Source organism: Psammomys obesus, unplaced genomic scaffold (genome assembly GCF_907164565.1).
Source record: "Psammomys obesus unplaced genomic scaffold, mPsaObe1.curated_primary_1811, whole genome shotgun sequence".
In the NCBI taxonomy this organism is placed as follows: Eukaryota; Metazoa; Chordata; class Mammalia; order Rodentia; family Muridae; genus Psammomys; species Psammomys obesus.
In genome coordinates, this window is record NW_026591598.1 from 15,498,850 (window position 1) to 15,522,239 (window position 23,390).

Below are 23,390 nucleotides of genomic sequence, written 5' to 3' on the forward strand. Positions count from 1 at the left end.
TTCCTAAATGAAATGCAGTCCCTGTGGCTCAGGAAGTCAGAGCGGGAGTGGAGGAGGGTGCTCAAGAAACATGAAATCCATGATTTTTGTTGTTTCTCCCAAATCCTACCTTGACCTTGGGCAGCCCCAAATATAAAGGGACGAGTTGTCTCCACCACTCTTGTAGCCTCAGTTTCCCTAGTTAGAACAACGAGTGAGACCCAGAGCTAGTAACGGTCTGCTCTGTGTTCCGTGTTTGGTCAGGATCTTGTACGGCCCAGGAAGGCTCTGGCACAGCTCCTATCCCTGGCCTCGGGAAGAGGGCTTGTGTGGGAGCCTTGCATTCTGTTGGACATCAGTAGTAAGAGCCGGTGGGCAAGCCAAGAGTTCATGATGGCAGTTTGCTAGGGGACCCTGGGCAGCTCTCTTCTCTTCCTGGGTCCTCCACGGTCACTCTAGATGTGGGCTTCGCCCTTGGTGCTCCTGCAGCCTTCCCTCCACTCCTGTCGCCTAGGGCGGGGCAGGGAAGAACCTCAAGAGAAGCGGGGAGCCTCTGACTAGCAGGCCTCTCCCAGCTCCCGCCCCGGTGCTGCCCATGGAAGAGTGGCCCTCACAACTCTCCAGCAGCCTCACTGGCCCCAGAAGTTATCCTTCTCAGCCTAGGCTGTCGGCTAGAGGCCCCCAGAACTGTCACTGTCTGGCTGTGCAGCCCTGAGCGAGTCCCTACGCCTCTCTGGGCCTTAGTTTCCCTACCTGTTAGATAGGGGCGCGAGGCTGGGGTGCCCCCCCCTGCCGCTCCGCGCCTGGGGCTCAGACTCCGCAGTGAGGGGGGAGCGGCGCCGGGAAGGAGCGCTCGGCGGTCACGTGACGTCCCCCTCCCCGAACTGCGGCGGCGGCGGCGGCGGCGGCGGTGGCGAGCGAGTCCCGGCAGAGCTGCAGCGGCAGCCGCGGGCACCGGAGTGCCAAGCCCAGGACGCCCCAGCCCAGGCCTGTGGTGAGTGCAGGCTCCGTGCGGGGGATCTGGGCGGGGAGGAGCTCGGCCAGGCTAGATGGCGGCGCGGCCGGACGGGGGGACCCCTGCAGACACCAGCCATGCCGCTGGGCAGGCTCGGGTTCCACCCTTAGGTGCCCCGAGTCCTAGGCTCCGTCAGCCTTGTCACCCTCCGGAGGGGACTGCGGAGAAGTGGTCGCGCTAGGGAGAGGCCAGCCTTGGCATCCGCAAGGGGAGGCACTCGGCTCCTCTGAGCAGGGAAGTGGGGGTCCTCTGGCCATCGCCCCGAGCTGCATCGCCAGGGCCTTGATGTCCTTGCATCTCCAGGTACAGAATGCATCCCTGTTTGGTCTGACCCACCGCAGAGCGGGGCACTGGCGTCACGCAGTCCTTGTTGCCACCTCTGGCTCTACTGGATCTCAGGGATGATGGCAAATCCACCGGTGGTAGTCACCGCTCTGCCCTGCAGGCCCTTTGGGAGCCTTGCTGATGTGCCGGCTTGGTGAAGAAACCTTGCGTGGCCCCCCTCCTTCCACTCCACCGTGTGTGTGTGTGTGTGTGTGTGTGTGTGTGTGTGTGTGTGTGTGTGTGTCTTGTATCCATCCCTCTCCAATGCTTGACCTTGTGGTGGGTGGCTGTGACAGCACAGGCCTGAGAAGGGGTTAGGAAAGACATCCCGCCCCATCCTCACATGGTATACTGGCATTTGTCCCTGTCCTTCAGTCCCCTCCCTGCCAAAGTCAGGGGACCAGGCACCTAGTGGCTGCAGGAAAGGTAGGAAGGCAAATCCTGCCAGGTATGAAGCAGAAGAAAGGCCAGAGGGAGTCAGGGTGCGATAACACCTCCTCCTCTCCAAGGGTCTGGGTGTCCCACCAAGGCAGGACCTTACCTCTTTTTCCTAAGGTTGTCTGAGGAGGAAATTGCTCAGAAGAGCACTGATGACTATCTAGTGTCGTCTAGACAGAACCCTGAGGGCAGCAGGACTAGAGAGTGCTCAGACCCCTGTCCCCATGGGGTTTCCTTGTGGGACCTCAGGCCCGCTCCAGAGCCCCCTGGCAGTGGAAGAGTCAGGGCAAGGAGTGGGTGTGCCTTTCAGCCTTGAAGGAGATTCCAAGGCGCTGACTGACCTGCAGAGAGAGCAGCTGTCCTGTCCACCTTCCCTAGCCACAGCTTAGGTGTCCCGAGGCAGGATAAGAAGGTCCCCCTGACACAGGTGAGGAAACAGAGGCCTGGCCAGGCCAAGTGGCTTATGTGTGACCCCTGAATTATCCGGTTCTGGGGCTACAATCAGGTTTTGTTTTGTTTTGTTTTGTTTTGTTTTGTTTTCTATTTTGTGGTAGGGTCTCCCTAAGTAGTTCTGGATGGCCTAGAACTTGCTGTGGTTGACTGGTTATCTGTCTGGCTCTGCCTCCTCGGTGCTAGGAGCAAAAGTGTGTGCCAACACACCTGGCTATAGTCAGAATTCTCCTGATCCAAAGTGGAGATTTTGCCAGGTGGAGGGTTCACCGTGGACTCCAGCCCGCTGCTACCTATGGGGGGAGGGGAGGTGCCTCCAGGTGGAGATGGTTGAGAGGGTGAGAAGGTCTCTACTTGCAGCGCCGCCCTTCCCATAGCTATGTTCCCCATGGAGGCTTTTGCCAGTTCGTTGCTTCATTTGAGAAAAGCCCCTTACCTTCTCCCCAAGATATTTGCCTGGTATAGTCTCAGGAACCCCCTTTGCTGCTCTAACCATCACCCAGCACAGGTCACGGGCAGGCGGGGGGGGGCTTTCTCTGGCCTGTTGGGGTGCAACAGAGCTCTTCTTTTCCTTGAAGTTCTCTTCTTGGACTCAGGGAGCACCCTGCCCCCGCAGCAAGATCTGCACAGGTAGAGGCTGAGGGAGGCCTCGCCTCTGCTCCTGCGCCCGCCTTGCTGCTATGGTTCAGAACACAGAGCCTCTTCAAGGACTCCTGGGGACAGGTCTGTCTTCCCTGCCACCTGCCTGTCTTCCAGCTGTCAGAGACTGCTGAGCAGCCGTGCTAGGCAAACAACTGGGACCCCTGCACAGCCAGACACAGACACAAACACGGCTTGACTCACAAGTACTCTGAGACCCAGACTCAAGCACACACAGCCGTTCTCTACCCTGTCTGACCCTACCCACAAGAGGCCGCCCCAACAGATGCCACCTCTGTGGCTCAGAGGAAGAGCTTCCTGAAGCCTTCACCTGGGGAGGGGGGGGCTTTTCTACCTCAGTGGCCTCCAGTGAGCTGGCAGGATACACGAACATGCGGAGAACACGTGAAGGCCCCGTGTCCTTAAAAATGAACCTGGCAGACGTGCTCAGGCACCCACATGGATACACGCTTGCACGCGTGCCTGGCACCGGCTTCCTGTGTGTGGGCTGTAACTGCCTTGTCACCTTTGTGGGGGAGATGGCAGAGACCCCTCTGAACCCCTCTTCCCCAGCAAACCTTTACCTTATTCCCTCTTTCTGCCTCCTGTGAACCTAGCCGGGATGGAAGAATAGCTTTTGAAACTGCTTCATGTTTCTGCCTTCATCTCCTGCTCCTACCTCACACTTACCCAAACGGCTATTTGAGGGTCTCTCCCCTCGTCTGGCCCCAAGGGAACCACTCCTCAGGTCTCTCCTGAGACCACACAGGACCCAGCACAGGCTTGGCACAGCCACAGTCACAGCCTCTTTCACAGCCTGCTTCCCTCTCCTCAGCTGCCTTGTCAGGAGTCTGACCAACTCCTGTTTTCTGTTCTGCCCTCCCAGCAGGCTGGGGCCCAGCTGGTGTGAACACAAGAAGGTCCTTGGAGATCTCTGCTCGCCTTTTCCCAAGCCTTGGGCCCTGGCACCTTGGCTGTGTGTCTGAGAGGTTGGCATCACTGGGAAGCTGCTGGTGAACGGTGTTTGGGTAGGCTGAGGGGAGGCCTTCTGGGAAGGCAGATGCCAGGTTGGGGGCAATGAGGGGCTCTGGGTTTCACCATGCTCATTTGGACCCCCACCCTAGACAGCTTAAATGTCCTGACCCTCTGCCCAAGCTTAGCCCTTTCTCTGGCTAGTTGTGCAGGCAGGCATATCATTTTTCCTTTCTGGGCCCAGCTGGGTAGTGAGGCAGGTCAGAGGTGTGAAGAGGTAGCCCCTTGCCAAGGAGAAAGGGAAGTTTGGCTCAGCTAAGCAGTGTGATCATGAGAGGGCCCTGGATAGGGACACTTTCAACAGGCTAGAAGCTCTAGGTCTATAGGACTATGGTAGCCTAAGCTGTTCTAGACTAGCCAGGATTTGCCAGGCTTTGGGTTTTCAGAGGTAGCCACACTGGGATCAGCACAAAAAAGAGGGGGACCCGTGGGTAGGAGGCCTTCTTGTGTCCATTTGTAGTGTGGCTATTCTAAGCCTTTAAGACAGACTTGGCTCATTTTAGGGCTGAAGAATGACACTTGGCAAGCAGGTGATTCAGAAAAAAAGGCAAGGAAGCCGGGGTAGGGGAGCACACCTGTAGTCCCAGCACTCTGAGAAACAGAGGCAGGCAGATCTCTGTGAGTCCGAGGCCAGCCTGGTCTACAAAGTGAGTCCAGGACAGCCAAGGCTACAGAGAGAAACCCTATCTCAGAAAGAAAGAAAGAAAGAAAGAAAGAAAGAAAGAAAGAAAGAAAGAAAGAAAGAAAGAAAGAAAGAGAAAAGGCAAGGAGATAAATCTGGGAGGTGCTGGTAGGAAGGCACCCCAAAACAGAGAGGATCCCACTGAGATATTAGCCTTTTACGTTGGAAAACAGAAAAGAAGGCATCCAAAATGCCTATGGTGCACCAGCACAGGGAGAGGCCCTGCCACCGGCTCTGCGAGTGCCCAGTGAGCGCATAGTGCACACAGGCAGGCAGGAGTGGGGACAGAGGTGAGCGGGGCACGCCAGTCACTGTGGTATGCGAGGAGGTGAGGTCCAGCATGCCTTGGCTGCTCCGCCAACGTGAGGTCACCCTCCTGTCAGGGTGAGCGGACTTGAGTTTGCACCTCCACTTTCTGCTGAGCAGTTGCATGGTTTGGGGCTTTCTCCTCCATCTTCCTGAGGCTCCGTTTCTTTATCTGTAAAGCAGGGACTGTGGATTTTTTTGTTTTGCTTTATATTGTTAAGTATTAAAAAGATTAACATAAGGGGCCAGAGAGATGGCCCACTGGCTGCTCTTCCAGAAGACTCAGGTTCAATTCCTAGCACCCACATGGCAGCTGAAACTGTAACTCCTATTTCCAGAGGATCTGACACACAGACACACAGACACACATGCAGGCAGAACACTAATATACATGAAATAAAAATATTTTTAAAGAGATTTAATGGTGGTGTTGTACAGCTTTAGTATCAGCACATGCAAAACCAAGATAGGTGGATCTCTGGGAGCTCAAGGCCAGCATGGTCTGCATAGCAAGTCCAAGGCCAGCCAGAGCGATGCAGAGAGACCATATCCAAAACCAAAATTCCAATAAATAAAGACACAGGATAGGAGTTATCAAGGATCTAAATCCAATCCAAGCTGGCATGATAGCAAACTCATTAGGAGGATCTTTAGTTCAAGGCCAGTCTCGGCTCCATGTGGAGACCATCTCTCAAACAACCAAATAATTAAAATGCTGGACCTGGTGGAGCTGTGAAGGTTCAAGGCCTGTCTTGGGTACAGAATGAGTACCCTGGGTAGCCTGGGTAACTCAATGAGACCTTGTCTTAAAATAAAAAGCAAGAAGGTGCCTGGCGCTGTGGCATACACCTGTAATCAAAGCATTCAGGGAGGTAGAGGCAGGCAGAACTCCATGAGTTCGAAGCCAGCCTGATCTACAATGTGAGTCCAGGACAGCCAAAGCTACACAGAGAAACCCTGTCTTAAAAAACCAAAAAAGAAGGAGAAGGAGAGGAAGAGAAGGAGGAAAAGAAGCAGGAAAGCTGGACAACAGTTCGGTGGTAGGGCACTTGCCTAGAATGTGAAGGGCTCAGCCTCTTCATCCAGACATGCAGATGAGAAATTACCACAAGCCAAAGACTCCAAGTATGATCTCTGCTGGGTGACACTGGATGAGCTATCTACCTTTTGCAGCTCAGAGTTCTTCATAGAGCAGGTCTGTTGAGTTCCTATCTGCTTTCCTCATGGGGATGTTGTGAGGACTGAGGCACCCTCCCAGGGAAATGCTAAACTGGCTAAATAGGGCTATCTTGGATAAATATTGGCTAAATAGGGCTAGGCTTTGAGGAAAACGCCAAAGCACAGAGGACAGACAAACACCGGGGAAACCTGGAGAAAAATCTTTTTAAAAAAACTTCAGAGTATTGTCAGGCAGTGGTGGCATATGCCTTTACCCCAGCACTTGGGAGGCAGAAACAGGCAGATCTGAATTTGGGGCTAATTTGATCTACAGAGTGAGTTCCAGGACAGTCAGGGCTGTACAGAGAAACCCTGCTTCAAAAATAAATAAACCAGGCGGTGGTGGCATACATCTTTAATTCCAGAAACAGAGGCAGGCGAATCTCTGTAAGTTTGAGGCCAGCCTGGTCTACAGAGTAAGTTCTAGGACATCCAAAGATACACAGAGAAACCCTGTCTGGAAAAACCCAAAACACAGAAAACCAACCAACCAACCAACCAACCAAAAAACAAAAACGACTACTTTGGTGTGTTCACTTTCCTCTCCTGCCTTCTCCTCTCTTCCCTTTTTGAAAAGACATTTATTTATCAGCTTATTTATGTGTGGGTGTATGTTGGCATGCCATAGCACACATGTGGAGATCAGAGGACAACTTGCAGGAGCCAGTTCCCTCCTCCACCATGTGGGTCCCAGGAATCAAACTCAGGTTGTCTGTCTTGCCAGCAAACCCCTTCACCCTCTGCGCCATCTCACCTACCCTTTTTTTTAAAGTTCTCACTTTGTAGCCCAGGCTAGCCTTAATCTCATGGTAATCCTCCTCTCTCAGTCTCCCAAGTGCAAGTGAAAAGGATTTTAGGCATTCATCACTACATCCAGCCCAAACTTTATAATTACAAAAAAAAAAAAAAAAAAAAAAATGGCATCATATTTTCAAGGCAATGGGCAATTTTCTCTCTTGAGGAGTCAGGGCCAGGCACCATAGTAGGTGTTAGTACATGATAACGGTGTCAGAAGAATTCTGGGTTGCACGGTGAGAAGGGTGAAGGCAGTCCTGGTGGTGTACCAGCTACAAGAGGGCCAATCTGGGCCGCTTTGGCTTCAGGAAGGAGTGACAAGGTAAACTGGTTTATTGATGGCTTGACTCTGAGGACTCTGCATTACCCCCAACGTCACTAAGGAGCCCGCAGGCTTTCTGCACACAGGCTCTGGTTATACGGCCAGCCTGAGTAGCCAGGGCAGAAGCAGCAGTCTGGGCTGGTGAAGTTCTCTGCCCGGCTGTGCTGGGTGAGTGCTGCCTCTCCCCCTGGATCTCCTCTTTCTTGACTGTGCGGACAAAAGGACCACTGTTGTCTTCCATCCCTGGAGCAGGGTGAGGAGGTCAAGACACCGGCCTGGCAGGAAACTGGCTGTCATCTGCCGAGAGCGCGGGAAGCAAGGCTGTCTGTCATCTGCACAGAGTCAGCACCCAGTCCCCCGCCTCTGCCTTACTGTCTGGCGGTAGTGGGGCAGGTTCTGAGCCCACTGATAGGTGTATGGCAGGGGAGAAGCCTGTGACTGCTGCCAGGCTCCGGGAGTTAGTGATGGCTGTGCTATGTGAGCCCCAGGGTGTTACTCTCTCGGGGAGTCAAGCCGTTTCTGTGACTGCCTGTTCTTCGGACGCCCCTGGGAATCTGGAGCTGGTGGCAGGGTGCACAGGGGACAGCAGGTGACTATCAGACACCTGGGCCACCTCCTCAAGCCAGCAGGAGCCACACACTTACAGAGGGAAAACCGGAGGCCAGACGGTGGCCTCCAGCCCTCCGCTTGGCTCTTGAGTCTGACTTGAATCTCTGGGAGACAGATGCCCCTGTCCAAGGTCCCCTCCTTTAGTCAGGACTCCAGGAGTAGGTAGAGGTGGCTAATGGAGGGTGACCTTGGGGTTGTCCCCTACCTGGCTGTGTAGGACCAGAACTTGGGGGGAAATCTCTGACTTCTCATTCTCCAAGTGAGCCAAGCCACTGACCTCAGGAGGTGCTGGGATGGGACTGTGTTGGTGGTTGGCAAGCTTTTTGCCATGCCACCCTTTCTCTGACCTTGGAAATCAAAAGAGAGGCCACACACTCTCCTGTAGACTGCTGCAGGCCCTTGTGCCAGCCTTGGTGGCAGGCTTAAGTAAGTCACATGGCTATAGCTGCGTATGAGAGGGCCTCGGCCTTGCCCGCTCATAACTACCTTCCACTTTGTAGCCTGTCACTTAGCTCTACGTATCACTAGGAACCAAACTGGGCAGATCCCTTAGGGCTGAGATCTCTCCCATCGCTGCCACCAAGATTCCACATAGGTTAGTTGTAGTCCCTAAGGACAGAGAAGCCTGGGACTTGATTCTACCCCATTGCCCCAAAGGTATGCTGTCCTTACCAGCAGGACAGAAACTGCCCCGAGGCCTTTGGAATTCTGGGAGAATAAGCTGAATCTGAGCTGAGTGGCAGAACCCTGGAGGGGCATTAATTGAGCACTTACAGTATGCTGAATCCCACGCTAAGTGCTTTTCATGGACCCATTTCATTGACTTCTCGCAACTGTTATTGACTGACCCCCATGAGGGTCTCAGAGAAGGTTAAGCGGCCTCCAGAAGTTGACTTCTCAGCAACTGACCCCCATGAGGGTCTCAGAGAGGTTAAGCGGCCTCCAGAGGTCACTCCGTGGGCTGAGGTTTTAATTAAGGGCAGCTTTAGCCTCCATTAACCACTGTGGTGTACAGGATAAGATGGGGAGGGAGACAGAGGGTGCCACTGAGAGGGGAGAGCTGTTCCTTAGCAGCTCTAGGAAGTCTGCTCTGGCCACAGAGGCCAGGGTGCCTCCAGGACAGGGGCTTTTCCTGTCAGTTGTCCATCCACCTGCCAGTGCCAACATGGAGGAAGTGGATGTCCCAAGACAGGGAGGAAGGAGGGCGTCACTGGCCACCTAAGAGCCTGCCCTGATTCTCACCCTGTACCATGTGGGCTTCTCAGAGCCAAGCCTGTGCCAGGGCAGGATGTACCGACGTACGTGATACCTTGAGTGGCCCAGTGTTCTCAGGAAAAGGGGTGGATCCAGATGCAAGCTCATGTGCACACTCGTGAGGTCCCTCTCCCGCCTCTCTGCCACACGAGTCACGCTGCCTCCCAGGGCACGGGGTTTGGGGGGGCCACCCAGATGTGACGCCCTGAGTGATTCACTCTGACTCAGCGAGCTAGATTGTCGTCATCTGTGAAGTGAGGCGTTTGGACCAGCTCATCATGGGCTTCTCTCTGGTCCTTAGGCTGAGGACATTTTGGAGTTATAGGCTAGAGGGTCCTGAAGACAGAGGGGCCAGGATGGCCAGAGGGCACCCCTCCCTCCCTGCTCCATTCTTGTCTGGGGAACTGAGTCCCAGAGATAGTTGATGGTGAGGAGGGCCTGGGAGCTTCATGAACAGGTCATGCAGGCTTAGAGGAGAGTCCCAAAAGTCTGAGCCTCACCTCTGCCTCTGCCCAAGAGGCTTTCTGCCTGCCATGCCCATGGGGCCAGGCTACCTTGGAAACCAGAGTGGGAAGGGCCCCTGGAGAGCCCTTGTCATAGACAGAGGGAGAGGCCCAGAGAGGGGAAGGGACCTGTCCCAAGTTACTCTGTGAGCAAGAATGAAGCTTGGCTCAAGACCTGAGTCTCCTGGGATAGTCCATGGCTATACCAGGACATGTCCTGTATATTATTATTATAGTCTATGGCTATACCAGGACACATCCAGTAACCATACTAAACGCCCACCTCATTTTTGCTTACTTGGTCTTTGGTTTTTAAAAGGTCTCACTATGTTGCCTAAGGTGGTCTCACATTCATGGCAATTCTCCTGTCTCAGCCTCTCTCACACACCAAAGGTTACACGCGGTAGCCACACATTTATGCTCTGTTTTTGTTTTTGAGACATGATCTTGCTATATAGCTCAGGCTGGCCTGGAACTTGGAATCCTCCCGCCCCAGCTTCCTAAGTGTTGGGATTACAGGCATGGGTACCATACCCGGCGGTGAGTCCCTGTTTACTGGTGCACCCCCTGTTAGGGCTGAGAACTTCTGAGTTCTAAAAACAACCTTGTGAGGTGAGTGCAGTTACCATCATTGTCGTCACCTGTTAAAAACCCCAGGCTCTGAAAGTTGGTGGAAAGGACCCAAAGCCACCAGCCAGGGACAGAGGAGCAGGGGAATTCAAAGACGGGCCTGACTGATTGCAAGCTTGTGCCAGCAGGAGACCATGTGTGTAACCACAGGGAACCAGTTGGCATTCCTTTCTCTCTGTTCATGACTGGCCTGGGGCATCGTTTCTGCATCCACCGAACACCTCTCAAATGCTTGGTACAGTGAGGCTGAGTTAGGGACTAGGCAGTGGGGTACGTGATCTCTAGACACCCATGATGGCTGCCTCTCTCCAGTCCCCCATCAGCCGTGGACTACTGTCTGTACCCTCTCGAGTGCCCATGGTGTACCTGACCTCCCTTTGGGAGAAATGGGGCAGGAGCCAGCAGGTGCGCCTGCGGCTATAAATAGCTACCCTGTGCAAGCCCTTTTGTGAGCAGTAGGCCTCCACTTGGCATCAGCCTCGTCATGGGAGCTGGGCCCCTGGGGCTCCTGCGGCTGTGCCCCTGCCCACAGTGGACCCTGCCCTGCCCTGCCCTGCATCCAGGCTTTGTGCCCTGGCGGTGTGGCTGTGCTTACAGAACTTGTCTGGAAGGAGGGGTGTTTATCAAGCAGCACGCATTTATTAAGCACCCACTGTGCATCTTGTAAAGCCAAAGCTTGAGCAAATGGGGAGGCCGTGCTCCTTGTGTGGGGCTCCGGCCATGCACGCCAGCCTGTGAGGGCCAGAGCAGAACAGCTGCTTTCTTTCTGAAAGCAGAGTGAATGCCTTATGGAGTGTTTACAGCCGCATCCACCCCGGCTCTTGGGCAGGCCCTTCAGCCCCCAGGAGCCTGGGTTTCCTGGCCTGTGGAATGGGTGCAGCAATCTGAATTTATGGGACGGCAGGAGGTGTGCTTGGCACAGGGCCTCGGTAGTGGGTAGCCACTGCTGTTCTGGGCTGGAGCATGAGGGGTGGGGACTGAGGCCTTGAGAAACAAGAGTTTCTCAGGGGAGTTGTCGCCAGCCTCAGTTTCCTCATCAGTTATGGCAGGTAGACAATTCTTGCATGATCTGGCTCCTGGGGCTGTTGTGAGGATCATAGAGGCTCCAGGGTGCGTAGGTGCAGCTCAGCAATCCTCTCAGAGGAACGAAAGGCAGAAGGAACAAGGTAGGCGGTGAAGCAGGTGCTCCATTGTGGCCTGGAGAGGCACAGCCTAGAGGGAAGGGCGAGGACAGGCTGTGGGGCCGCCTCCGCATCAGGGAGGTAGGGAGGGAGCACAGCACAGCTGACTGGGGCGCTTTCTCTGGAGGCTTAGGGTCCCCACCTTGCTAGAGAGCGGCAGGGGGCGCCGGGGCTGGGGCGCTGTCCCTGGTCCTGGAGAGCTGCCTGCTCTGGCCTGCAGTTCCACAGGTGGCCGGATGAGGGCGCCAGGGACCGCCTCTGGCTCCCAAGCTGAGCTCAGAGAGCTCAGAGGGGCTGTCTTCATTTCCAGAGTTAACACTCCTATATAATAGGCCTGCTCAGCTCATTTCAAAAGCCAATGACATATCACCATAAGGGGACCAAACAGTGCTCCACTTGCCTGGGTGAATGCCCCAGCGTGGCCAAAGCGCAAGAGTCACAGACATAACCAAACCCTTGGTACTTATGATAGAGATACTTTGTCATTTCACAGTAGAAAGATCTTACTGCTGCACCTGACCTCTAGCTCAGGATGACTCCAGCAGTTAAACCTCAGAAAATTTCATTATGGATTAAGGCCACATCAAAAAGATACTCACGGGTTGGGGCTATAGCCCAGCCTGGCTTGCTCAAGGTCGTGGGTTCCATCCAGCCCCAGTATCGCAACAAAACAAGAAAAACACAGATCGATACTGATGTGTGAGGCACTTAGGGGCTAGGCTGGCTTACCAGGCTGTGCCCACAGGCAAGGAGGGGCAGCATGTGTGCCGGAGTCGGCCTTGAGTGGGACTGTCCCTGAATAGCTTTCCTGGCTGCCGCCCTCTGAATGGCTGTGGTGAGTCTCCTCGGTAATTGCTAAATTAAAACCACCCTCCTGTATTTCCCTAATGCTTCTCGGGGGGCGGAGCTGTCCTCATTGAGAACCACAGCCAAGGTGGGAGCTTTGCGGCTCTGCCTAAGCTCGCCGAGTCCCAGACTGGCCCCTGCTGCATCGTAGAAGAGGAGAGGATGTTTTAAGGCATGGTTAGGGCATTCCCCCCTCATCTCGAAGGTGGGCCCGGGGAGGCAAGAATAGGAAGGGGCTTGTCCTGGGAAATAGCAAGTGATTAACAGATATGGAGGCTAGATCTAGGTCTCCCTCCCGACCCAGAGGACAGGGCTCAGCCAGCCTGCTGCCCTGGCAGGTGCTGTGGGTACCTGCCCGAGCTTTGATCAACTGCCCTGAAGACAGGCAGGAAGGCCGTGCACGAAGGCCGTGCACTTGGCAGAGGTAGTAAGAGGAAGCCTGAATGAGTTCCTGCTGTAGCACAGGTCAGAGGCCTTGACCTCTCCCCCACCAGGCTCTTCCCGGGGGGTATCTTGCTTGGTTGCACACATCTCCGATCCATGAAGAGCCATTCTCGCTGTTCCTGTCTCCCTCCTTCCCAACAGTTTGCTGGGTGCCATTTAAGGTGGCCAGGAGTATGTCTACGTGTCTGTACTCACCCTGTATACACGTAAAACAATCCCAGTTAGAAGGTGTGGTTTCTGTGCACGTATCTGTGGTCTTGTCCTGTGTCTCGTGAGTGTGCAGACCTAGCCACCGTCAGTAGATGAGCACACCTGAATTTGGGACCCAGGGGCGTAAGCTTCATCTGACCTTTGCACGTGCGTGTGCACGCAAGCTGACTTCTATGTGAGCAGGGCTCCCCGTGATAGGCTAGGCACAAATTAGACACCTGCGTGTGTGCTCTGAGCAAGTTTAAGTGTATGTGGACCTAGGAAAGCTTGTCTGTCCTCGGGTCCTCCAGGGCGTGTGCTATGGCAATGTTTGGCCGCCGGAACCTGGACAGCAGCCGTTTGGAGAGGGTATGAGCTGAACCACACCTGGCCCAGGAGATACCACCTGACCCAGGACATCTTAGAGCTTAGAAATCACTGCTCCTGGGACGGGATGGGTGTAGCCGGGCTTATAGAAGGATAAAGGCGCTTCTTCGGTTGGTGGAATTCTTTCTAGGCAAGCGTTCTTCGCCAGTGTTAGGCCTTCAGCCTGGCAGATCAGAGTGCATGTGTGAGGGAGATTGATTAACACATGAGCAAACCCAAGCCCAGGGAGGAAACAGATCCCAGCCAAGCCACTCGGGAGCTGCCAAGACCGGGGCAGGGAGCCCAGGCCTGCCATGTCTCCTGCCTGGGAGGTCCTGGGCATATCCCTGCATGAAAATAGCTTGAGAGGGAAGGAGGTGGTTGAAGGACCCTGGCAAGACCCCACAGGCAGCATGTGAAAGCCAGCTTGGGGTCTTCCCTTTGCTCTTTTTTCTGGTTCACCACTGAGGGCTGGGAAAAGAATGTCAGAAGCAGGTGAGAAGGGTGTTCAGAGGTCAGCCTGGGGTGAGCTTGGGAAAGGCACGCTCTCCACCCCTGCAACCTTCCCTTCTTCCCCAGGTTTGGCATGCTTCAATTAACTTGGGTGCAGACTCAGGAGGCCAAAAGGAGAGGGGTTCTTCCCAGAAGGGGGCTGACCCCTAGAGAGCAGCCTGGCTCCATTTCTCCTTTGAGATGGGGTCTCCAGTAGCTGAGGGCGACCTTGAGTTTCTGATTCGCTCGCCTCTGCCTCTCTAGTACTGAAATTAGCGGTGTGTGCTACCGTGCCTGACTCTTGCTTTATTTATTTGTCTGTTGGTTTGTTTAGTGAGACAGGGTCTCTATGTAGTATTGGCTGGACTGGAATTGGCCACGTAGACCAGGCTGGCCTTGAACTCACAGAGATCTGCCTGCCTCTGGCTCTTGAATTCTGGGACTAAAGGTGTGGTTCACATATGGGCCCAAAATTCCTGGTTTCAGTCCGTGCAGGAGACTAAACCTAGAGTTCCATGGAGGCTGGGCAAGCACCCTGCCAGCGGAGTCCCACCCCCAGTCTGTGGCTTCCTTTTCTAGGCGAGAGACCGAAGAAAGGGGACTCCCACAGGCGTAGCCAGGATTCCCGAGGAGTGCAGGCCTGGGAGCACCCACTCTGTGCCGACGGAGGGGGGGGTAGTGCGCTCCCTGTCTCGGTGGTCTGTGGAGGCCTGCTTCAGGATGGCTCCCTTGATCTGCTGTCTCTCTGTGTGTCTGTCTTGGAGTCTCTTCTATGTGCTCACACAGATCTGCCTCATTCTGTCTTCAATGCTATTTTAAGGTTTTATTACTATTTTACGTGTGTGAGTGTTTTGCCTGTGTGTGTGTATGTATGTAATTATGTATGTATGTACGTACACACATGTACCATATACAACCTAGCACCCGAAGAGGCCAGAGGAGGGCTTTGTAGCCCCTGGAACTGGAGTTACAGAGGCGAGTGAGACAGCATGTGGGTGCTGGGAACAGAACCAGGGGCCTCTGCAAAAGCAGCCAGTGCTCTAACCACTGAGCAATTTCTCCAACAGTGCCCACCCCCACCGCACACTTTTTTTTTTTTTTTTGAGACATGTGGAGGAGACGTGCCCCACAATGCCTGGTTCTATTATTTTGTTTATTTGAGACAGGGTCTCACTATGTAGAGTTGGCTGGCCTGGAACTGGTTCTACAGACCAGGCTGGCCTTGAACTAACAGAGATCCGTTTCTCTCTGCCTCCCGAGTGCTGGGTTTACAGGCGTGGTTACCACACCTGGCCCATTCTCTCTCATAGCTGTGCCACCCTGCGTCTCCATCTGGGTGGCCAGTTAGTTTCCTAGTAAATCTTTGCTACCCTGGTAGAATGGAAAACTCATCCAGTTAAGCCTCTCCCCGAGTGATGCTTCAATGAAGATTTTGCTTAAAACACACACACACACACACACACAAGCTGTGTGGTGTAGGGTCCAGGTCCCTGGTACTTTACGATCGGCAGTTTAATTCATGTGCCGCCAACCCGTTTGAATAATTAGCACCTTCATTACTGGCCCGGCTTCCCAGATGAAAAACCTGAGGCACAGGCGGGAAAGGTTAAGCGCCTTGCCCTAAGTCATACAGCCAACAGAGGAGAGAGCTGGGTTGGAACCCTAAGGATGGAAGTGCAGGCCTTCCTATTCCCTGTCCTTGGCCGTCCTTCTTCAGCCTCCTTTCTGGGATGAGCGTACTCTTACAGGTAGCCTTGTAGACCAAGAGGGTTCATTGAACGGCTGCTGGCCGTGGAGTGCCCGCCACAGCCGCCTGTGAAGTCGAGAGAACATGACCTTCGCTGGCCATCCCACCCCCATCTCCTGCCAGCCAGGCAGCTGCAGTTGGGCAGAGCGCGGAGGCTGGAGCCCACACTGGGTTCTTTGTCTTTGGTGGGAACCCTGCAGCCCCCGTGGTCCGTCTCAAGGGCCCTCTGTCCCAGCACCAGGAGGGCCTCCCTGGGGCCAGGCCCAGCTGGGAAACTTGGCATGTTGGCGGTTCCTTGGCCACCCTGCCAACTGCGCGTTCAGAACCCACTCTGCGATCAGCCCCCTCAGTGAGCCTAGGAGGCTGAGGCCCGTGCCCCAGCGGGTAGTTCAGTCAGGGCTGGAGTCCTGAGGGAGCCTAGGGCCGGGGCAGCCCCCACCACACATACTGCCTGGAACCTTCTGTGGCAGCACAGAAGGGGAGGACCTTGTTCTCTTCTCAGAGGTGACTGCTGTGCTCCCAGACTCACGCCGACTCACCCCTCCCCAGAATCCAGCCCCCCTGCCTGCCCCATACATGGCCGCTTTTAACAGAGGAGGGTCCTCTGCAGCAGAGTCTGGGGTCCAACGCAGTCGCCTCAACTCCCAACCCCGATCTCAGCACCCTGCCAAGAGGGCCAGGAGGGAGCCAGAGCCTCCTCAAAGCTGGAAAGGTGAGAGCTCTCGGCCACCTCAATCAGCTCTGAATGCTGCAGGGCCCTCCTTGTCTGTTCACCGTGAGCCCTGCCCAGCCCTGCTCTGCCTTGCTCTGCCCAGCCCTGCCCAGCCCTCTCCAGCCCTGTTTGGGGGAAGCAAACTGGAATCCAGCAGTCATTTCCCAAGAGATGAAGGGGCTAGCCTCGGCCAACCTCAGTTACAAAAAAGCCTCTGAGACTCCTCACCACCTGGCCTTGCTCCTAAGCAGACAGCTCCATAGAAACACTCAAAGCTCCTGGGGGCGCCCTGGGCAGGGCTGAGGGGTCATTGCAGGAGGGGGAGCAGAGAGTCCTGAGAACAGGGTGCGTGTCCCGCTGTCACATGATTTCTCTATAAGTGTCAGAGCGGTGCTCTAGGCCAGCTGGATGAGCAGGGCAGAGCTGCTGTGTCTGTTGAGTGAGCGTATGACAGGATTTTAGGATTCAACCCTATTTGTCTCCAAAGGGGAATGCATGAGGGATCCTGGGCTAGGTGTATTTCCAAACCTCCCCTCTCTTTGCTACTCCTCACACGGGAGTTACGGAGGGTCCTGAATGGGCCTTGCGGGGACAGCAGGAAGGTACCTCATTCTCTGACCTGAAGAACGGTATTGGTCCGGGGCGGCAGGGCAATCGGCCCAGAGGCTGAGGGGCTGTGCATAGTCTCCGCATGAACTCAGCTTTTCACCGCCCCGGCGGCCAGGCCGATCCAACTTTTCCTGTGGGACACACTTGGCGTCCGTCCCCGGGGAGGACTGGAGGTGGCTCTGCGGATGGGGCCGGGTGGCGGCGTGGGGGTGGCGCTCTCAGAAAGCCCCGCGGCCCAGAGCGAACAAGCGGCCCTTTCTGCGCCTCAGCTGGCGGGCGGCCCGGGGCGCACACGGTCCCGGCCGGGGCAGCGTTGCCAAGGTGACCCCGCGCTGGGCAGGCAGCGGGCAGCAGCGACGACAACCATGAGCGGCCGGAAGCGCAGCTTCACCTTCGGCGCCTATGGAGGGTAGGTGCGCCCGCGTGTGCGAGTGCGTGTGCGCACCCGGGGTCTTGCTTGGGTGCGGTGACACCCTCCCGCTCCCGCCCCCGCCCCCGCCCCACGGTGGGGAGGGATGCGGAGGCTGCGATCGCCCAAGTCGTGCTCAGGGCTCGTGAGCTCCCGCGTGCTCTGTTGGGTGTTCACGTGCACGCGTGGGGGGTGAGAGTAAGTGTGGATTGCAGTGTCTATGAACATGCATGTGAGAGTGTGGAGGATGCCTGTGTGTGTGTGTGTGTGAGAGAGAGAGAGAGAGAGAGAGAGAGAGAGAGAGAGAGAGGAGAGAGAGAGAGAGAAACTGGGTGGTGAGGGCTAGGTGCGTGTGGTGGGGTAGACAGTCTCAGAAGCCCCTTCAGGGACCTCCACTTTGCCTCCCGCCATCCCTCTGAGGCCTCGGAAGTTGGTCCCTAGGAGCCGTCAGTAGTAGCCACTTCCTGCTTTGACCATCTCACCGTAGGAAAGCAGAACCCTCTATATGCTTCCTGCTCGACCTGGAGGCTCAGCCTGGGGCAGAGCGGTAGGTGGTCCATCTCAGGGCAGCTCACCTCCTCGCCCCCTGAGGGTGCCTCACCTCCCACCTCTGCATCCGCCCCTGAGGGGTGCAGAGGTGGGATGGGATTTGCTAGTAGCAGAAAGATTTGGCAAATGAGAGGGAGATGGGCTACACGCAGCCGGGCCCAGGGCCTTTCCTGGGCAGCTGAGGGGCTCTGTGACCTTAGCCAGAGGGACACCGTTCGGCTTTGGTGTGGTGTGTGGGGAACAGTCAGGGCCCTGTGACCTGTGTGGAGGAGCCGTCCCAACCAACCAACGTGCTTTCTTCCGGCTCAGACGGAGACCTGCAGAGGCACAGGGTGGGCAGACAGAGAGGCATCTTTTGACAGGGAGACCCTAGTTGTCAAGTGAAGCCAGGAGCCGAGGCTGGGTGGGGCTTCCTGGTCATGGCATCCAGGGGCAGCCCAGAAGGTGAGGACAGGGTCTGCTTTGTGACCTTGGGTGGGTCTTGGCCTTCTCGGGCTCACTTTCTCCCCAAAAGGATCCACCACGCCCCCTAGCTTAGTGCCTCACCCCCAGCCACTGCCACTCAGCCTTTTCCTTGCTCTATGCTCCCTGCTTGCCTCAGGCGAAAGGCAGGAACTGTTTGTTTTCCCAACAGCTGCCCGGTCCTGTGGTCCCCCACTAGGAAGGAGGGCGGAGCCCCAGTGCCCCCTTCCCCCCCCTCGCCTCAAGGTGCCCTCTCAGGGAACACAGGGCAAGAAGCCGGGCAAGGCCATGCCCACCCATTTCCTACAGGCTGGGCCTACAGGACATGGGGAATGCAGTCTGGGGGTGCCCATGAAATCAGGGAAGGGCAGGGGTGTGAGTTGAGGGGAGGGGAGGATCACTCGGGTCCCCAGGTGATTGGCTCCTGGGTGGATATGAGGTGGGACAGGGATGTGAGACTAGGAGACCGCACAAGATTCTGCCGTAAGCTGTAGACACTGAGCACATCTCCAGCCTGTCTGGACACCTGCAGCTTTGCCCTGACCCTACTCTGCTTGCCTCAGAACCACTTCTGGCTCCACCCCTCCCAACACTCAAGTTCCCTGCTTCCCTGAGCCCCGGACCCCAGCCCTACCTCTCTTTCTTCCTAGCATAGCCCCCGCCCACCTTCCCCGGTGTCTAAACTAACCTTACCTGCTCACCCCTGGGATTTTGAGGGCATCAGGCTCCTTTATCAGGACCACCAGGGGGCAGGATGGAGCAGAAAGGGTCTGGTGTGCCCTGTGAGGCCATGAAGGATGTCCCCTCACGGGCTGTCCACTTGCTGTGTTTCAGGGTGGACAAATCCTTCTCCCCCCGACAGAGTGTGTGGTGAGTACCGAGGACCCTCAGGAGCACCTGCGCTGCCTTGGCTGCTCCTGGGGGGGACCCCCAGTCCTTTCCCACCCCTTCTAATCACAAATCAGACCTATAGCCCCTCCAGGAAGGTAGAGGGAAACCTTTTCGCTAGAACCTACATATTCTCCCCACAGCCTTGGAGTCAGACCTCAGCTCATGCTGGCTGGGCACTCATCGGTGCTTTTCTATCTCTCTGAACCTCAGCATTCTCATCCAGGAAATAAGGGTACAGATACATGTCTAATAGTGTGGGGTTGGGGGGCTCAGGTGTGCAAACCTGATATTCCCTTTCATTCCCACTCTCCAGCCCTTGCCCTGGTGTGCCCCCAAGCTGGGCAGGAGAGGTCCTGCCTTTTCACTGACCCCCAAATCCTCTAGTCCCATTCATACCCAGCCCTGAAGCTGTTTCCTGGGTCTGAGGCCGCCCTCTCTCTGGAGGAGGTGGCATCGGCAGCTTCCCCAACACCGAGAGGCGCCAGGCAGTGGGTGGAGGTGTGGCCTCACCTCGAGGTTCACACAGCACCGGGTGCCCGATGCCCCACGGGCGGGCGCCTCCCGGCTTCCCTGGCACCCACATGACATGGCCCTGCCAGCTGTTCCTGCAGAAGCCTCCCCTCCGGTGGGAGCTCCCTGGTGGCTCCAGCTCTTCTAGATTCCTGCCCCTGCAGGAAGGGGCTTCCTGGGGTCTGCACACCCCACGGCGCTCCAACTGCTGCCAGGTTCCTAACCAGCACCAGTGGGCCCAGGGCCCTGGGAAGCTGGGCCGGAGGCACACAGGTGTCCAGGCTGAGCCCTGGGGTGTCTTTCTCACTTCCCTTTGTTGCCAGCTGTGCAGCTGGGGGCCGGTGGCTCACCCTTTCTGAGCTTTACTTTTGATGCTCTGCCGAGTCAGAATGATGTGCGATGGCCGGAGCAGAGGAGGAGTGGGGAGGGGCAAACAGGGGTGAGGAGGGCGGCTCTCTTTCAAGGCTTCAGTCACCAATAACTGCCCTTTGTCAAGTAGCTGCTGTGACCGTCAGACACTTGGTTGTGCATTAACACATCCTGACCACACCTCTGACTTTAGGACTGTTAAATCTAATTATATTCGGGTGAAACAAAGAGCGGACAAGTGACTTGCCCAAGATCACACAGAGTTGGGATTTGAACTTTGACCTGATGGAGAACCCATATGGGAACCTGATAGGAACCAGCAGCTGCCTCCAGGCCCAGATCTGCCTCCAGCTCTGAACAGGGATCTCCAAGACTTCAAGGAGGTTCTATTGGGGGGCAGAGGAGCAAGTCTGACACAGACAAGAGCTGGAGACAGGGCCCCTGGCTGAGAGGAAGTGACTGGCTGTGTGGCTTTTTACAAGCCTCTGGGAAGTAAGGATCTTGAATCCTCAGGATGCACCGGTTACCCACAATTCCCTGTCCTGCCCCTTCGGTCGCTTGGGCTGCTGTTCTGGTGTGCCCCACCTACCCCTCCTCACCACACACCTGGTCCTAGCCTACGCTGGTGTATGACAGCCTTCCCGCAAGTCATGATCTCCTGACACCTGTGGGCCACCTCCGCCTTCCTCTCTTAGCTGGTGTTTATTTCGCACACGGCCTGCATCTTGGGACTCTTGACTAGAACCACCATGATGTTTTTGGTCATATGTCTCCCTTGCCATCCCAGCGTGCCTCCACCAGACACCTTTCTCGGCTGCTGGGCGGCAGGGGAGGGAGTTCTTTTCTGATCCTACATCACGCCTCCCTCTCCCTAGAACGCCCGCCTGTTTATCTCGAGTTACTGATTGTTCCCCCCCACCCGGTTCGCAGAAAGAAAGAGGCTGGGGAAGGCTGACAGGTGTGGGTGGGATCCGCCTCTGCCATGTTCTAGCTGGGGGACCTTGGGCAGGTCAGTCCCCACTCAGAACCCCAACACGTTGGTTGAGTTGGAAGTCCCTATAAGGCAACGCCTGTGCTGTTGACCCCGTCCGTGTGGCTCTGAAGTGTGAGGCAGGCTCTGGGCCCCTCTGAGCAGGCTATCCTGAAGTCCCTCAGAGGCTGGACTTTGAATACTTGTCAATTCTGGAGCTACTGCACCCAGCCAAGTTCCCCGGGTGGATATCTTGGATTGGAGTCATGGCTCCGCCTCTGAGGCCCTAAGGATGCCTGCTGTCCTGGTATAGGGACTGGGCTTTTATGGGGCGTCCAGACAGAGGCAGGAGGATAAAAGGTATAGGGGCAGCTGGCGGACATGCTGAAGGCAGGGGTTTCTGGGAAGAACTGTGGGAAAAGCAGTTGATTTGCCCTGAAGACTAGAGGCCTTGGGAGCAGAGGCAGGGCCCAGCCAACAGGGTGCCTTGGTCAGTCATGAAGCCAGGCCTGAGAGTAGTAGACCTCCATTTCACAGGCCACAATTTAGCCTGAGGATGGCAAAGGTCTTGCAGCTGGTTGGGGCTGGATTTGAATCTGGCCCCTTCTCTTGCTGGAGAGGGAACATTGATTGGTAGAGCAGGGAAACTATGGAAACATGAATCTTGCTGTAGGGACTCTGGGAAGTGGCCCCAAATAACCCCCAAATGGGAGTCAGCGCTGAGTGTGGGAGGGCTCACTTGCCACCAGGATGTGTCCCCTTAATGGTGTGGCCAGGCCCGGGGCCAGGTGTTTCGCTTAGCTTATTTTATTCCAGAGTAGACTCAGAGGGCAAGTGGCTGAGCCAGGGCAGGCAGGCAGAGATTGGTAAACGGGACCTGCCAGCTCCAACAGCCTTGAGAGGTGGGCTTGCGTGGTGGCCCTTGTCCCCGGTGGCTCCCCTCAGCCATCAGTCAGCCAGGCTTGGGGCCTAGCACTGCCGCAGGAGGCACAGGGCTGGCCTCATTAGCAGTTCTGAAATGCCAAGCAAGCCCAGCCCGCTGGGCCTCCTCATCTATTATGCATCTGGCGGGTAGGCCCCTGGCGGGCAGCTGGCAGAGCCCAGGCCAGGAGCCAGCAGCTGCCTCCTGAGCCCACACCTGCTCCCGGCTCTGGGCAGGACCTTGTGGTGCAAAAACCAAGGCTGGACCGGCCAAGGCAGTGCCACCATCTCTTCCAGCTCAGCTAGAGTGAGGAATCCCACTGGCCAAGGGGTAAAACACATCCCAGCAGCCACTTCTGAGAGGGACCTGAGTTTCTAGACCTAGACAAACAGAGGTGGCTGATGTAGTCTGAGGTACACACACACACACACACACACACCTGGCTGTCTGGAACCATCAAGGAATGGAGCTGTAATGAATTATTTACCATGTATCCACTCAGTCTCAAGCAACTATTGTGCACCTACTGTGTGTGCATAGGTTTCCAAGAAGTGAGAATCAGCAGCAACCATTGAACACCTACTGTGTGTGAGGAGTTTGCAGGGACTGCTAAGCACCTACTGTGTGCAGGCAGGGTTCCAGGTGCTGGAGTCAGTGAAACATGAGACAGGCCAGGGCTGGCCGTACTTCTCTGGGCCTTGGTCCCCTCGTTTGAGAAATGAATAGGGCAGAAGGATTGTAAGCTGACAGAAGCCACCTCTGCCTCTCTCTGGAATCACAAGCAGGCTCACAAGTGAAGGAGGAGGCTAGCTGCTCTAGGCTGTGCCCCGCCGCCCTTGACACAGATGGATGAACTGTTTTGTCCCAGTGACTCTGTGAGCCATGCATTGTTCGTGGGCCAGGAGGAAGCTGAGGCAGGGAGAGCAAGCCCTGAGAAGTTTTTAGGAGATCTAGTGTTTACACTTGAACTGGAGGAAGGGGTGGAACCGGCCACGAGAAGAGCTGGCGTATCCAGAGAGCAGCAGGTGCAAAGGTCCTGAGGCAGAAAGGATCTCACTATGTCTCGTGAACAGTGAGGAGCCAGGTGGCTGGAGAGCTGAGGGAGCACGAGGTCAGAGGTGGCTCTGAGGTTGGGAGAGGCTGAGTGGGCTCTGCAGGTACGATGAGAGGTTCACTGTGTCAGCCACCAACCTGTGCGGGTGCTGCCTGTGAGTCTTGGCTGCCTGGCTTCGTGGAATCTCAGAGGCTACAGACCTCCTGGAGTCTTTGGAGGTGGAAGAGCCACAGAAGGGCGTCTTGTAGCCACGCACTTGGTGAGGGCTGGCCTCATTGGCTTGTGACCCCTTGGAGTGCCGGGAGTTTCTCGGGACCTTGTGAGAAAAGCACACCTCTCTTTCAGTGCCTTCACCGGTCTCTTGAGACCCTTGTGCCTCGGTTGAACCATCATCCCTTCTTTTAAAAATTTTTCATTACATCTATCTATCTATCTATCTATCTATCTATCTATCTATCTATCTATCTATCTA

General features: G+C 55.9%; 1 protein-coding gene across 10 annotated transcripts in view; it reads left to right on the top strand.

Moving 5' to 3' along the window:
* The first annotated feature begins 884 nt into the window (after positions 1–884).
* Rap1gap (RAP1 GTPase activating protein) overlaps positions 885–23,390 on the top strand; it is a 61,982-nt gene continuing 39,476 nt past the window's right edge. For 2 of the 10 annotated variants that reach the window (XR_008720569.1, XM_055610768.1), the window contains exon 1: positions 885–973. The gene's annotated coding sequence lies outside the window, so the exon portion shown is untranslated. Of the gene's footprint in view, positions 974–3,731; positions 3,835–17,141; positions 17,192–19,036; positions 19,073–23,390 lie in introns of those variants that run through there. The other 8 variants (XR_008720568.1, XR_008720564.1, XM_055610762.1 and 5 more) reach the window with 8 other exon arrangements.